At 37.3% G+C, this 13,656-nt stretch overlaps 1 long non-coding RNA gene across 1 annotated transcript; it reads left to right on the top strand.

The window, feature by feature from the left end:
* Positions 1 to 1,650: 1,650 nt before the first annotated feature.
* Positions 1,651 to 13,063, top strand: LOC106900292. The gene is made up of 3 exons (XR_001414132.1): positions 1,651 to 1,751; positions 7,860 to 7,931; positions 11,162 to 13,063. It is a non-coding gene; the product is annotated as an uncharacterized LOC106900292 (long non-coding RNA).
* Positions 13,064 to 13,656: the final 593 nt, after the last annotated feature.

Consider the following 13,656-nt stretch of genomic DNA (forward strand, 5'->3'; position numbering starts at 1 on the left):
CTCGGCTTATTCAGTACCATGAACTGTGTTCAACACTTTTCACCTTTGTTTGCAGCAGAGTCTCTGGAAACTGTGTTGCCATGGAAATGTGATTTGCTTGTCTCTTCCAAGAGTGTGTGCTTGGGGAGAGTTAGCGAGCTGCAACTTTCTTTCTGACTAACAAATAGGCTTCCACACAGTACAGATGAAGCTACCAAAAAGTATTTTTTGTATGAAATCAATATGATTGAAGCAAGCAGCTGAAGTCACAATGGCCGGTTTCCAGACCATGGCTGGACTTGTCTACATCACTCAGGCATCAGGAGGGAACTGAAGATCCCTATTCCCTTTTGAAGACAATTACTCAGATACAGGAGTAGCACAGGCTTGTTGTTAGGAGCCTGAGTCTCATTTCACTGCTGCAGCAAATGAACTATTGTGAGGAAACCTGTACACAGTCAGGGAAATTCAAGCATGAGCTAAATGACAAATACGGATGGGGCTTCATTTGAGATCCAGTATAGAACCATCCTCTCAGGTCAGTGAGAAAGGGAAAGGTTTGATTCTGTAAGTGTTTTGAACATTAGAATTCTATTCATAAATTATGCTGGGGAATTTTAATGGGGGTCCTGTAGGATCCTTCCGGAACTAGTCAGCCTCCTTCCATTTAACTAGTCAACAAATCAACTGTGATGGTAGGGCAAAGCTATAAATTGGGTTCTATATAATCTTTGCAAAATTTTCCAAAAACTCTTCAGTCTGTTATTGGTGATGCAAACCTTCTGTTGCACATAAATTATTTTCATTTTTTCAGCTAACAACTCAGTAGTGGTTGTGAAATTTATTTTGCAGAATGCAGTATAGTTAGTTACCAGGACTGTTGGTGCCTGTAGACAGCTGAGTTTGTGTTTGGAGCTTCCTTTCTCAGCTTTTGATTCCTCTACAGTCTGTTATTTTAAATTCTTGACCTTTTAAGTTTGCAAGAATTCATCTTTTTTTAGCTTTCAAGCCTTTTTACTGTGATGTGAGAGGAACATCACAGTACACTTCCTTACAGGGAATCTCTCAGACAGTTTCTGAAAGGCTGAGTTTAAATTACTACTTTTGTCTCCCTGATAGCATTTGGGAGTTTTCCCTGGCAGCCATAAAATGCAGCATGATGCACAGCCACGTAGAATAAAAAATCCATATGTTTTCCATGAGGCTTTGTATTTTGCTCATGTTTGTCTTGCTTCTTAAATTGATTTTCACTTCTATTGCAAAAATCAATTGTTACATGTCATAATTCATACCGGTTTATGAATACTTTTGTATAATGAAGCTCTTTGAAGATGCAAAACCATTTTCTTCAGTTTGCTGTACCCCACTTCCATTTTTCTCTTTAACAGAAGGAACTTTTTTTTCAAACTCCTTTATTAATGCTTTTGTCAGCATCTCACATACATCTCCAGGTTAGGGCTACCTGTGTTACCCAGCTGCTGGGTGGCTGACTGTTACAAATTCAGGGATCTAAAACCCATGCACACAGAAACTGTCAAGCAGCGCACTCACCTCTCCATGTATTCTCCAAAATTTTGTTTTACTTGTGAAAGAGACAGTAAAAATTAGGCTGCTAATCTCCACCTTTGTTTTGGTTTTCTTCTACCACTAGGTTAGTTCTGCAGGACATGCCGGAGTTCTCCACATTCCTGATCAAAAGCACGTTGCTTTTAACACAACCATATTGCTGCTGCAGTCGTGGTGATGGAGGGGAGCCCTCTCTGTTGTGTGAGGTATGTGCATCAACATCCACTCCTCATTTCTCTCATCTTGACGGATAGCAGGGCCAAAAGTTGATCTGAACTGTGAGATGAAAATTAGCAGTTAATGTGACCATGGACATTGAGTCTACCATAAACTGTGCTGCTGGGCATGGGCAGAAAAATGAAAGCATGGTAAGAATTTGGCAGTAATTTTTTTCTCTGTCATCTGTAGGAGAAAAGTGACATCTTGAATGTGTTGTATATAAGAGACTGAACATGGATTAGGAATACTTTTTACTTAGAAGAATTCCTATACTCTATACCTAAAGGAGCGGCCAAAACAGAGTTAGAAAACTGTATTTTTCTCAGTTACTGACTGGGAAAACTCTTTGCTGAAGCTTGGCATTATCTAGAACTCTCCTTGGAAAATTTTAAGAAATGGTTCAGACTTTTGGCAAAGAGGTGTAACTGTCCCTAGGCTTCTGAGTGAAAAACAGAAAGAAACTATTATGCATTTTATTTGTTAGTATGTTAGTATGTTTGCAGAATCAACATATATGACAAAGTTATATTGTATAATTTCCATAAAATTAGTATGGATCTGCAAACACTGAGGAGACATTATAGCAGGTATTCACAAACAAGGTGGTTTTTCATCCCAGCAATTTTTCACTGTCAAATGGTTCAGACAAAGAGTGTGCATAGGAGGTTCAGTAAGAAATACCAGTGCAAGGAGTAGATTAGTTCCTGCTGTGTGTCTCAAAGAACTAACAGAAACTCCAGGGAAGCAAATGGAGTAATAAAGCCAAGAAAGCATAACTCAGTCATCAACATAACCTTAAAAAAAACCCCACACAAAAAAACCCTACAAAACTCCTACCTACGAATAAAACTTTTGTCCAAAGCACTCACTAGGCAGAGGCTTTAATTATAAGCCAAGAAGTTTCTTCTGACTGTAGATTTCTCCTGATCTTGAGGAAACTATACTTGTGAACAAACTGTATTTTATAAAGGAAATGTCTGATTTTTGCTCATGAAAGAAACAGTGTGCTAGATATCTTCCTTGAAGTCATCCCAATTACTGAGATCCAAAGCTCCAATTGCTTGAGTGAAAGCCTGCACTAGTTCTATGCCAAATTCAGAGAACTATAAAGATTCAGAGCTTCAGAAATGTCACTGAACTTGCCCAGTTTACCCTGCCAGAGAACCTGATCCACTCAGTCAGACACAAGCAGTGCCTTAAGAGAATGGGAAGAATTAATTCAGAACATAGATCAATGCTGCTTATTCAATTTTATCTGTTGTTTTTTTCCACCTTTTTCTGAGGCCAGAACATCAAGTTTCATCACTTCTGCTTCTTAAGGGAAAAGATGAACTTGCACTTAGAGACAGTGGGGAAGTTCTAATAGGAAATACTTTAAGGTGACAGCTATGGCTTCCCGAGTGGAGTAGCTGATAGCAGGTTATTCTATTACAGAGCAGAGGTAATTCTGGCACTAGTCCTAGTATTCCTGTTCCTGAGGCTGCCAGCTTGTGCCACAACATTACTTAGCAACCATATGAAATAACAGGAATGTAAAAGAGCAAACCAAGCTGACTCAAAATGATTGGGAGGGTGAGAAAATTCCTCAGTCGGCTCCAAGACACTCCGAAGGCCAATAGGAAGGATGCAAGAGGGATATGAAAGATGACTTGTGTTCTAGGGTTTCCCCAGCATGCAAAAAGCAGACTAGAGTTGACACTTCTGCACTTTTCTCCAAGTCCGTTTACAATAAATATTTAAAAGCAAGAAAAAATGTCCAAAAAACAAACCCTGAAGGAAAGAGATGGATTCATAATTCATTATAGGACTATATCTTGCACACACAAGATGAGTGTCCTGAATGTGAATTGACAGTTATATCTTGCCAAATGCAATGCACAGTTGTACAAGGGTGATACTGAAAAACATTTTGTGCTGAGTTTAGAAGAAAAGCTTTGTTTCTTTTAATAGTTAGTAAGATTTGCTTTGTTTCTTTGTTTTTCTCCTTATTTTTCTTCCTGGGTACACATCATTTTTTTTTCTTTCTCTTGTCAAAGACATCAGAATGTTCTTAAACTCAGCTGAGTGGCCTGTCCTATTGAAAATAAATTAAAAAACCAGAGCTTCACTCTTAGCCGAAGTAACTGTACTGCATGGAATTAAAACAATACTTCTTCAAAGAGTTTTCAATTCATAAGTCAGTTTCTTTTCCACTTTCTGGAGCATTTGTTTCTTTCTAGCTATTTGGAAATAGGATTTTTTTTTCTTCCTAAAGGGATTGTGCTTTGCACTATGGCAATGAATTACTGTCAGGTACCAACTTTCAAACTAGAATTTCCATGTCTAGACAACTTTTGGGCGGCTTTTTCCTTAAGTAAGTGTGAAATCTAATATAATCTGTCATCCAGTTCAAACCATCAAAATCAACAAGAGCAAAAAGGCAGTTAAATAATCCTTAGAGCATGCACAATGATGATAATAAATTCAGAGAGGACAACACCACTTCAGAGGAGATAAATCAAGTGTTCAACATAGAAACACCTGTGGAGATTCCCCTGCTAGAGCATTTTGGGGATTTAGGATGAGGATTAACGAAAGATCTCCTGAAACTGAGGTAACAGTACTGGTGGAAGGTTATCATGGTAAGTAGGAGCAGAATGAAACTAACAAATGACCAATGCTGGATAGTATTCACCCACAATTCCCAACAGTACTCAAGGTTGAAACAGATGTATCATGTATCTCATCTAACTCTTAGTATCTGAAGGGTTGAGAAGGGCAAATGCAGTGACAATCCTTAAAAAGAAATATTTCAGGGGAACCTGGGGAAGCACAGACCTGTAAACCTGCAAATTAATAAATACTGTGTCGACTCTGAATTAGCTGAGACCTGAATAAATGGAAATTACTTGGGAAGAATCAATATGATTTCCACAAAGGAAAGTCCTGTCTTATACACTTCTTTGAGTTCTTCTAAGAGCTCAAAACACTTGTGGATAAGGATAATATACTCATATATTCTGCTAGGATTCTCAAAAGGTTTTTTGCAATGTCTCGTTTAAAACACCTGTGGAGAAACTAAACAACAGAAAAGGCAGGTCCTTCCATGGGTAAATAAATGGTTAAAAAATAGGACAGAAGGTAGAAACAAATAACTAAATCTAACATACCTAACATACAGGAAAGTTGTCAGTGGTATTCCACAGAGACTGGGACTTGTAATGCTCAACATACTCTTGAGTGACCTGGAAAAGGTAGTGAGCAGTGAGGTGACCATGTTTGCACACAATAAAGGAATTCAAAGTTCAAGGCAGTAAGTATGAGGGCTGACTGTGAAGAATTGCAGCCTGGTCTTAAAAAATGACTGAGTAATAAAACAGCAGATGAAATCTAAAACAAATTAAAAAAAGTTAGCTCTTTGGTGATAAATACAAAGTAATGTATGTTGGGGAAAATAAAACTTGCTCCACACATAAAATATTCGGGTCTGTGCTGCCTGGTGCCATTGGAATAAGTCTTTGTGTTTTTGACAGATGAAAATATCATCTCAGTGCTTGCTAGGAGTGAAAAAATGAATCATATATTTGACGCTACAAGGAAAGGAATAAAGAAATAACAAAGAGCATAATTATTCCACTGCACAAAGCCACAGTTTACGCACACCCCAGTTAATGTGTGCAGTTCTAATCTCCTTAAAAATGACACAGAAAAACTAGCAAAGGTTCACAGAAGACCAGTAATTATGATATGGAATAACTTCCTTAGAAGGGCTAAGAAATTACTCTGGAAGAAATAAGACAAAAAGAAGGCCTGATGTAGAGACTGTGGAATTGGCTGCTCACTGTTTCTTCCAATACAAGAACTAGGTGCCATCAGACGAAGATGACAGGATGGAGGCTCAGGATGAATAAGAGGTGCTCCTTCACACTGTGAAGGCAGACCAGTGGGATGGTGTGCCAGGAGAATTTTGGAGGCAGAACATTTACACGTGTTCGGAACAGACTGGACAAGCATTTTGACAGGAGATCCAGTAAATGTTATCAAACAGACATACTGCATCAGACTCAGAAAATCCTCTGAGCTGAAAATATGCAGAAGCCAGGAGACTATTAAGGGGAAAGTATAATATATGTTCATAACCTGCCATCTGCTTACAGGCACTGTAGGATACAGAATATTGTCTCCTACAGAATACTGATGCTTGATCTGAGCTGTATGACCACATATGTTCACACATGCTGCTAATATGGACCCACAGGTGATAACGTAGATGGGGGCAAGATTAGACGCAGCTTGCAGCTATCAGCATAACAGTAACTGGGATATTTGTCTCTCAAGTCAAAAGAAAATATTGACATGCTTTGGATAATGGTTTACGTACCTGGCTGTAGCAAGATTTGGTTGGAAACATTAGATGGTTTTGGAAGCCCTCATCGTTATATAGTTTCGTGGCTCCACTTTGCTGAATGCATTCAGTTATGACAGGCTGAACTCATCTCACCTATCTGTAGCAATCTGGAAGTGTTTATTCTGAACTGTCACCCAGATTTGCAGGGTGAGAAATGGGAACTCCAGAGTGTGAGTCATTCCATCTTAAAATACATGTTGAAGAACTCAGAAGAAAAGGAAAGTCTTTTCAAGTTAAAAAAAACCCAACAGACAACAAATACCCTATACAAATTACATTTCTATCCTCCTCTAGCTAATAATAATTCTGAATAGAGAATTCAAAGTCACATATACTGCATAAAGTCAGGTAATTACTGTAGATCATCTGAAGGAAATAATGAAACCAAAAGATTTTCTGGCTGCTAATGATTTGGCCATCTGGCTTGAAAAGTGCTCTTTGTCTTTGTGTAGGTATATCAGGGACCTAAATACCAGCAACAGGAAAGCAGTTCTTGAGCTATGTAGCAAACAGTAGCTACCCAATAGTGAAGTTCTAGTGCATTATTTTCTGCAGATGTTCACAATAATTACAAAGATCTTAAAATCTAAACTTGATTTTCAACACATTTGAAAATGAGATTTAGGCAAGTGAACAAAGTATTTCTGCACATATTTGAGTCCCAGTGAACCTGAACTAAATAAGCAAGCAAAGTGTGTTGCTCACTTGTGGCTTAAAACTTCAGGGACATAGCACAAGGTGAGAATGTAAACTCAGCATTCCCAGCCATTTTATTGCTCACAAATAGAGTGTAATAACATTTATAGTGCACTGCATTTATGGCAGAATATTGATGTCACTGTAGCTAAATATTTGTGATCTCTTCTCTTACATAATGAACACTCTTTTTGAGGGGTTACAATCCATTTTTGATGTTCTATCCCAGTTTACAGCCTGACATCCAATGATTTAGCAGAGAAGACAGCTTGTAAACGCTGCTTACCTTTTCATTTATTTGTAAGCCTTAAGTGTAGCATCAATTTAAGAGGATATGATTTCCTTGGAAACTTTTCATTAGCAGGGGAAGTGAACAGGAAAGTGGAGAAGATAATTGCTCAGGTATGGTTAAAGCCTTTTTAGTGAAACTTCTCTGCACTTACAGTTTGTAATTATTAGTCTTTCACCAAATTGACTGAATGTTTCACCACGACTTGTAAATGTTCCAGTACAGCTGGCACTAAAGCTCTACAGTACCATTGCATTTCTCACTGGTGAGGTTTGAAAGTTTATTCAGATAAGGGCTAGACTGCGATAACAATAATAACCACAGCAGTGGCTATTAGTAGCAGTAACAAATACAATATTATTATTTTACCACTGCTATAAGGGGAACTGAAACAGTGATATAACAGCCTGAATGTTTTTTTAATTATTATATTTACACAAATGACAATGATATTTTTACCTCTGCAATTGCATTTCTCCATGTTAATTTCTTTTTTAAACACCAGTTGCTTTTGGTAGTTATGACATGTCAAACTAAACGACCTCCAAACGCATGCAGGAGAAATGATGTTGCTTTTACTTTGGATGGGGATAATGTTATTTCTTGAAAGAAAGAAATAGAAAATATGCAATTAATGCAGTTTCATGTGCCTCAATATGAATATCTTGGGGTTTTTCTGTTTGTTTTGGGTTTGTTTTGGTTTTTTGTTTTTTTTTTTTCCAGAAGCTGTTTTCAGATGGGAAGAAGACTTCTGTCTTAAGCGCAGTTCCTGTTGTTAGAGGTGGAACCTTAGTAGTAAGTATCTGGTAATATATCATTAGAAGTTGACTATAAGCTTAAAATCTAGAGGATGGATCAGATATCTCTACATAGACATAATAAGGCATTACACGCCTTGCAGTACCCCACTTAGACTCCAGGTACAAATTTAGGACACCATCATCTCATAAGATGTGTGCTATCACTGTGCAGACGTCTGCTACAGCCTTAAAAATCAAATACCACACTAGATGCCCAGGTAACCATACGAGCTGTTTTCCAGCATTTGATGAAAGGTGTTGTAGTAGTATGAGGTGCACACATGAAACCCTTTGCTGAGCCAGTGAACAACACTCACTTGGCAAGTTATTGCCGTTTTGTTTTCAGGCAGGCAGTCCAGAAGCAAAGGTAACGGTCAAAAAAGTGAAACTTTCACAGTGGCTGCCTGACTTGTCTGCAAGTCAATTAAGAGAAGTGTGTAGAAACTGTAATATGGCTTTTTCTGTGGAAGAGGTAGCATTTTTTCTAATTTAATTCAGACACATACTGAAATTCAGTGTTCAGTCACAAAAGGGTCAATAGGCCAAGAAAAGAGCTCAATCTAAAAATAGATTTTCTTGCATTTCAATCTCAAGCAGCTTCTCTTGAATTTGTGGATTTCTAGACTCTTAGCAATCAATGCTTGCATAGATTTTTATGAGATATTAGCACAGATATCACAGATAACAGAACAAATTGATTGTGAATGGAAAGCAGTCATCAAAACACTAATGAAAAATTCTCTAGTCCTGCTGCTGTAAAATTTAATTCTGAATATTTATGTAAGCATCATCAAATACAAGATGAGAGCAAGTCCCACAGATGCAAAGCTCACTGTAAAGGTCCATATGAACCAGCTCTGCTGAGCAAATACATTCTGCTTTTAAAAAGTCAGCAACAAAACCTGACATATGGAAAATCCATGTGACTCAACATTTGCTCAGAAAAGAGAAGAACTACACATGGCAGCTAGTTTCCCAGGCAACTCTGAGTCTCTGGGAATATATCTTAAAGAATGATTTTTCTCAAAGTCTTTTTCAGGAGCAAGCTATTGTTATGCAATAGTAAGTTACAGAATGCTTTTTTGCTTGAGTTAAATTAGATAATTTCTGCAGTCTCTTCCCAAGTGCTTCCCAGATGTTTCCCAAATGAATTAGATGAGAATAAGTTCCTTACGGGTTTCACAGATTCTTCTGGCTTTTCCAAATTTTTTAGTAGTTTTTTATATCAGTTTGTCCAGATTTGGTAGGGTAAGACCAACCTCCTCCCATCATTTATCCCCTTTTGTATTTATGATTGGAAGTGACTGTTTTCTAGGGGTTTTTTTGCCTTCCCCAGAAAACATATCTTGCAGAAGTCTCTGATGGTGATGACACTGAGTTAGTCATACTTCTGTTAGAATCTGTTTCAGAAGATCCTCTGAGAATATTTCGTCTCACCACTCCAGTGTGATCATGTTTTTCCCAGAGGAAAATATATGAATAAGCATTGGGGAAAAAAAAAAAACCAACTCACTGGAAGAAAGAGTCATTGCTGCTTAAGCCCAGGGAGGAAGATGCTCTGACAGATGAGAATATGTGCTTTTAAAGTTTAATTTTCTTGGCAAAAGTTTCCTTGAAAGCTGTCCTCTTTTCCCTTTTATTGTTGAGCATGACATTATGTGGAATATGTCTTTGGTTAGTTTGGATGATCTGCCCAGTTGGGTCTCCTCACAGCCTCTTGCACACCCCCTAATCTATTCACCGGGGAGGCAGAGGGAAGGTCTTGATGCTGTGCAAACACTGTTCAGCAAAAACTAGAACATTAGTGTGTTACCAGCACTGTTTTGGCCAAAAATCTGAAACAGGGCACCATATGAAGAAAACTAAATAGTGGTAAAAAATTAATTAGTAGAAAACTAATAAGTAGCCAGGCCCATTACAACTTCTACAACAAGTAGAAGGCTTGTTTAAGCAAGAAAGAATAGCATATATCTCATTGCCAGGATGTCTGTTCCTGTAAAGTCACATAAGCTATTCTGCATTTAAGTGGTTCATAAGCAACTGGATCATTTTTTCCCAGGTGTAGGTTGGCAGGACATGTATAGGTATTTTTAAATGAGTTTGGCATTCCAATTTTTTTTTTGACTTAGCATCTTACAGGCAAGCCCCCTACAAGGGTGACTGCAAAGAATGTTCATAGAAAATGTGATTAAGTACACCTTAGTTCAGTAAAAAATAGATTATTTTTCCATTACTGAAAATTGCTCTTATTTTGGGGATTTCTCCAATCAAAGGCACAGAAGTTAATAAAATAGTTACAATTTTGAGTAGTCAAAATAAATGCTTGCAAACTAGCACTGGGACAATAATTCCTCTCATGAACCATTTGTAGAAATAGCCATAAAGAATTCATACATTTGAAAAATGAAAGGGAACAGCAATTTTTGTGGGCTTTGTGAGGGATAAATTAACATTTTTATGGTGTTATATATCTTCTACATAGAATTTTCTCAAGGCTGCCAGAGCGAGTCTCTTGGTATAGTAAAATTAAAGGATAGTTGCTTTCTTTTCCATTAAAAGAAAACAAACAAAATAAATGGAAAAAGATGTTTTATTTTCTGCTTAAATGCATTCTCATTTTAGCATAGCCTATCGAGATTGATTACTTCATAAGCAGCATCATGTTTGTAAAGACTGAATCATGACTACTTGCTCTCCAATATATCTGACCTGATAATACACTGAAACAATCTTTTCCTTTATATGAAATAGCTTAACGTTTGCTGTGTCGACAAATATATGTCTGGGTAGTAGATACTTAGATGGGTTTTCTTCAAGAAAATGCATTTTTGAAGTACATCTATAAATGAGACAGTATTCCTTTTACCTTTGTTTTTTAATTTTTCATAAAATGGTTGATAGTCTTCAAGCCATTAATATAGCAATTTTTCTATTCAGGTTGCTATATTCTTCAGTTAAAAAATGTTAAAGTGCCCAGCAATTAAATGTGGCAGAAGTAACTGGACGTAGATCTTCCTTGGCACCCGCCTAACAACACAGAAGGATTAGACCACAGGCAATGGCTGCTGCTGTTAAAAGTGGATTAAGGTGTTGCTGTCCCATACATTTCTTACCTGTTTTCTGTTGACAGTCACAGCTGAGAACAAGCTGAGACTGGCGTACTTGGCCTGTGTCTTTCATCCAGTTCATTCAGTTTAACCTGTGTTTTCTATGAAATTGTTTCAGATATCTGAAAGAGGGACAGCAGCAAATAGCTGAATGCCACTGATACCTGGAACTGACTCTGGTGTTAATACAGAAGTTGGATAATTATGCCATTTCACTTCTCTTAGTCCTGACCACTGAGTTTAAGACACAGAGTTTATGTCTCCATCCACACCAAAGAATCAAGGTTGCAGTATTCATTAGTGGGATGTGTAGAGATTAAATTACCCCAGCAAGGTCAAGGGAAACAATTTCCCCACTGTCCTCCATCAAGTCAGAAAAGACCAAGATGTCATGCTTCTTGAAATCTCTTCCCTTGCCTTGCCTTGCTTTGCCTCATCTCCCCTCCTATCCTTTTCCCTTCCCTGTGTTTTCTTTTAAAGTCCTTGTTGCATCAGCTATAAAACATAATTAGTCAGTCATAAACGAATGTATAAGATAGCTTTGCATGTGTTCAGTGCATTGCCCATGTGCAACATTCTATTTTCAATTTTTTTTTCTTAGATCATCTAAAAGCAGCAGGGTCCAATGGACTCAGGTTACATATATTTTACAGAAACAGGGCACATATGTGATTATTGGAAGAAAAAAAATGTTTTGAAGTAATTGCCTACAAAAAAAAGCACAGGGGCTTGAATTTCTTGCATAAATAGCTCAGATCTCTTCAGCACTCCTGTGATTTACAGTAATGTAGTGCTACTAGCTTTCAGTATACAAACAAGTATACAAGATGGCAATAAATTTAAGTCCTCCTAAGTTTGTTCTTTTAACATGTGAATATGAAGAAGCACAAACACGAATAAAACTGACAGTACCTGATAGTCTGCATTAAGAATGATACCTCTACCTTCCATGAAGTTGCTATTTCCATTTCCAGTGACATTGCTTATGTTGAGACAAAGTCAGTCAGTACAACCATCGCTTTGATGGGGCCCTGGCTACGCCAGCTCTTCTACTTGCCCAAACTTGCAAACTTCCCATCAAGTGCGGAGGTCTTTAACAATCTCTAAGGCAGTATGATCACATATCGTCCTTCTGAGAGAGTCATCTTCTGGGCTGTGATTTTGTTACCAGAATCAAGGCTGCTACAATCAGGTGGTTGTCGTAATGCACTGCAGCAAAAGTTGTTATAAGATGTACAGACAGACTTTTCACCACAAGATACTCTTTGATCTCATGTGCAAGAAAGAAGAAATAATTGTTAATTCAGCTACAACATTTTAAAGTGCTCAACAAAACTAACTATATTCTACCTGTGCTATAGAGATTTTTCTGTGTAAAGAACAAACATAAGGAGAAGGAAACATGCAGAATTAATTGTTATTATTTTTATCTAAACAGGTGCCATTTACGCTTAAAAAGTGACACTTGCATGAAGATGTATATGTGTGTTCTCAGCTAATGAAGTTTAACCATTTCACTTTGATTATGCATGTTATTGTCCTTCAGAAGAAAACATCAACATTGGTGTTTATGACTTACACACTTACCGAATAATGAAAGCATACTGCATCTTCATAAAACATTTTCTTCAACGAGCTGGCACCAGGAATGGTTTAGAAGAACCCAAAATAGAGGTGTCATTGGCTACGTGTGAAGGAACACATGCTGGAAAAGATCAAATAGTTCCCATTAAAAGGTATATGACTTTACAGCTTAGATGTACTACATGTCAAAATTAAGTAAAGGAAACACTTAGACCACCTCATCCCCCAAGGGAATGAGAATGAGGTTTAATCTTTTTATTTTAAAAATATCAAAGAGCTACTGTTAAGACAAATACAGCACGAACCTCAGACACACTAATCACAAAATAACCCCACAACCATTTTCTAGAAATGAAAATAAAAATACAAATCTGGAAATATTCTGCTGAGAGATGAATTTTCAAAATATGCCATTTTTCCTTCAAAAGTGATCTCACTTGTGACACATTAGTAACATGTAGCATCTCTTGTGTGTTATGGGAATGGTCTCCTAATTAGGTTTGTCATTAAAATTCATTTAAAACCATTTTGTTCTTGATATTTCTTAATTATTCCAATGGTACATTCAGATGCCTCCAGATGGCTTGAAGCAGGATAAATAGCACTGAGAAACTTCCCTAATAGCATCCTACTCTGATCGCTATTATCATTCATGCAATATCCAGTCTCTCTGTATTAATTTCAACATAATTAAGTAACAAAAGGCAAGAAATTCCTTTGGTGATGTTTTGGTTTTGGAAGAAGTATCTGCAACTGCAAAGATGTGCAGTCAGAAACATTGGCAATATCAAAGTCTGAATAGGGAAAGAAATTTCCACAGGAAGATTTTGAAATGAGCTTCCAATACATGCAGATGGCCTGATTACTTATTGCCATATTCACATTGAAAATTTAAAACTTTCTTTCAAAAAAAAAATATTCAACTAACTTGCTCAATGACAATTGTATTGACATATTGAGCCAGAGTCTGTCAGGCCCATCAGTGTCAAGCACTTCCCAACACTTACCTTAAGAAAGCTGCATCTTAAC

Source organism: Calidris pugnax, unplaced genomic scaffold (genome assembly GCF_001431845.1).
Source record: "Calidris pugnax isolate Ruff unplaced genomic scaffold, ASM143184v1 scaffold806, whole genome shotgun sequence".
Taxonomy (NCBI): Eukaryota; Metazoa; Chordata; class Aves; order Charadriiformes; family Scolopacidae; genus Calidris; species Calidris pugnax.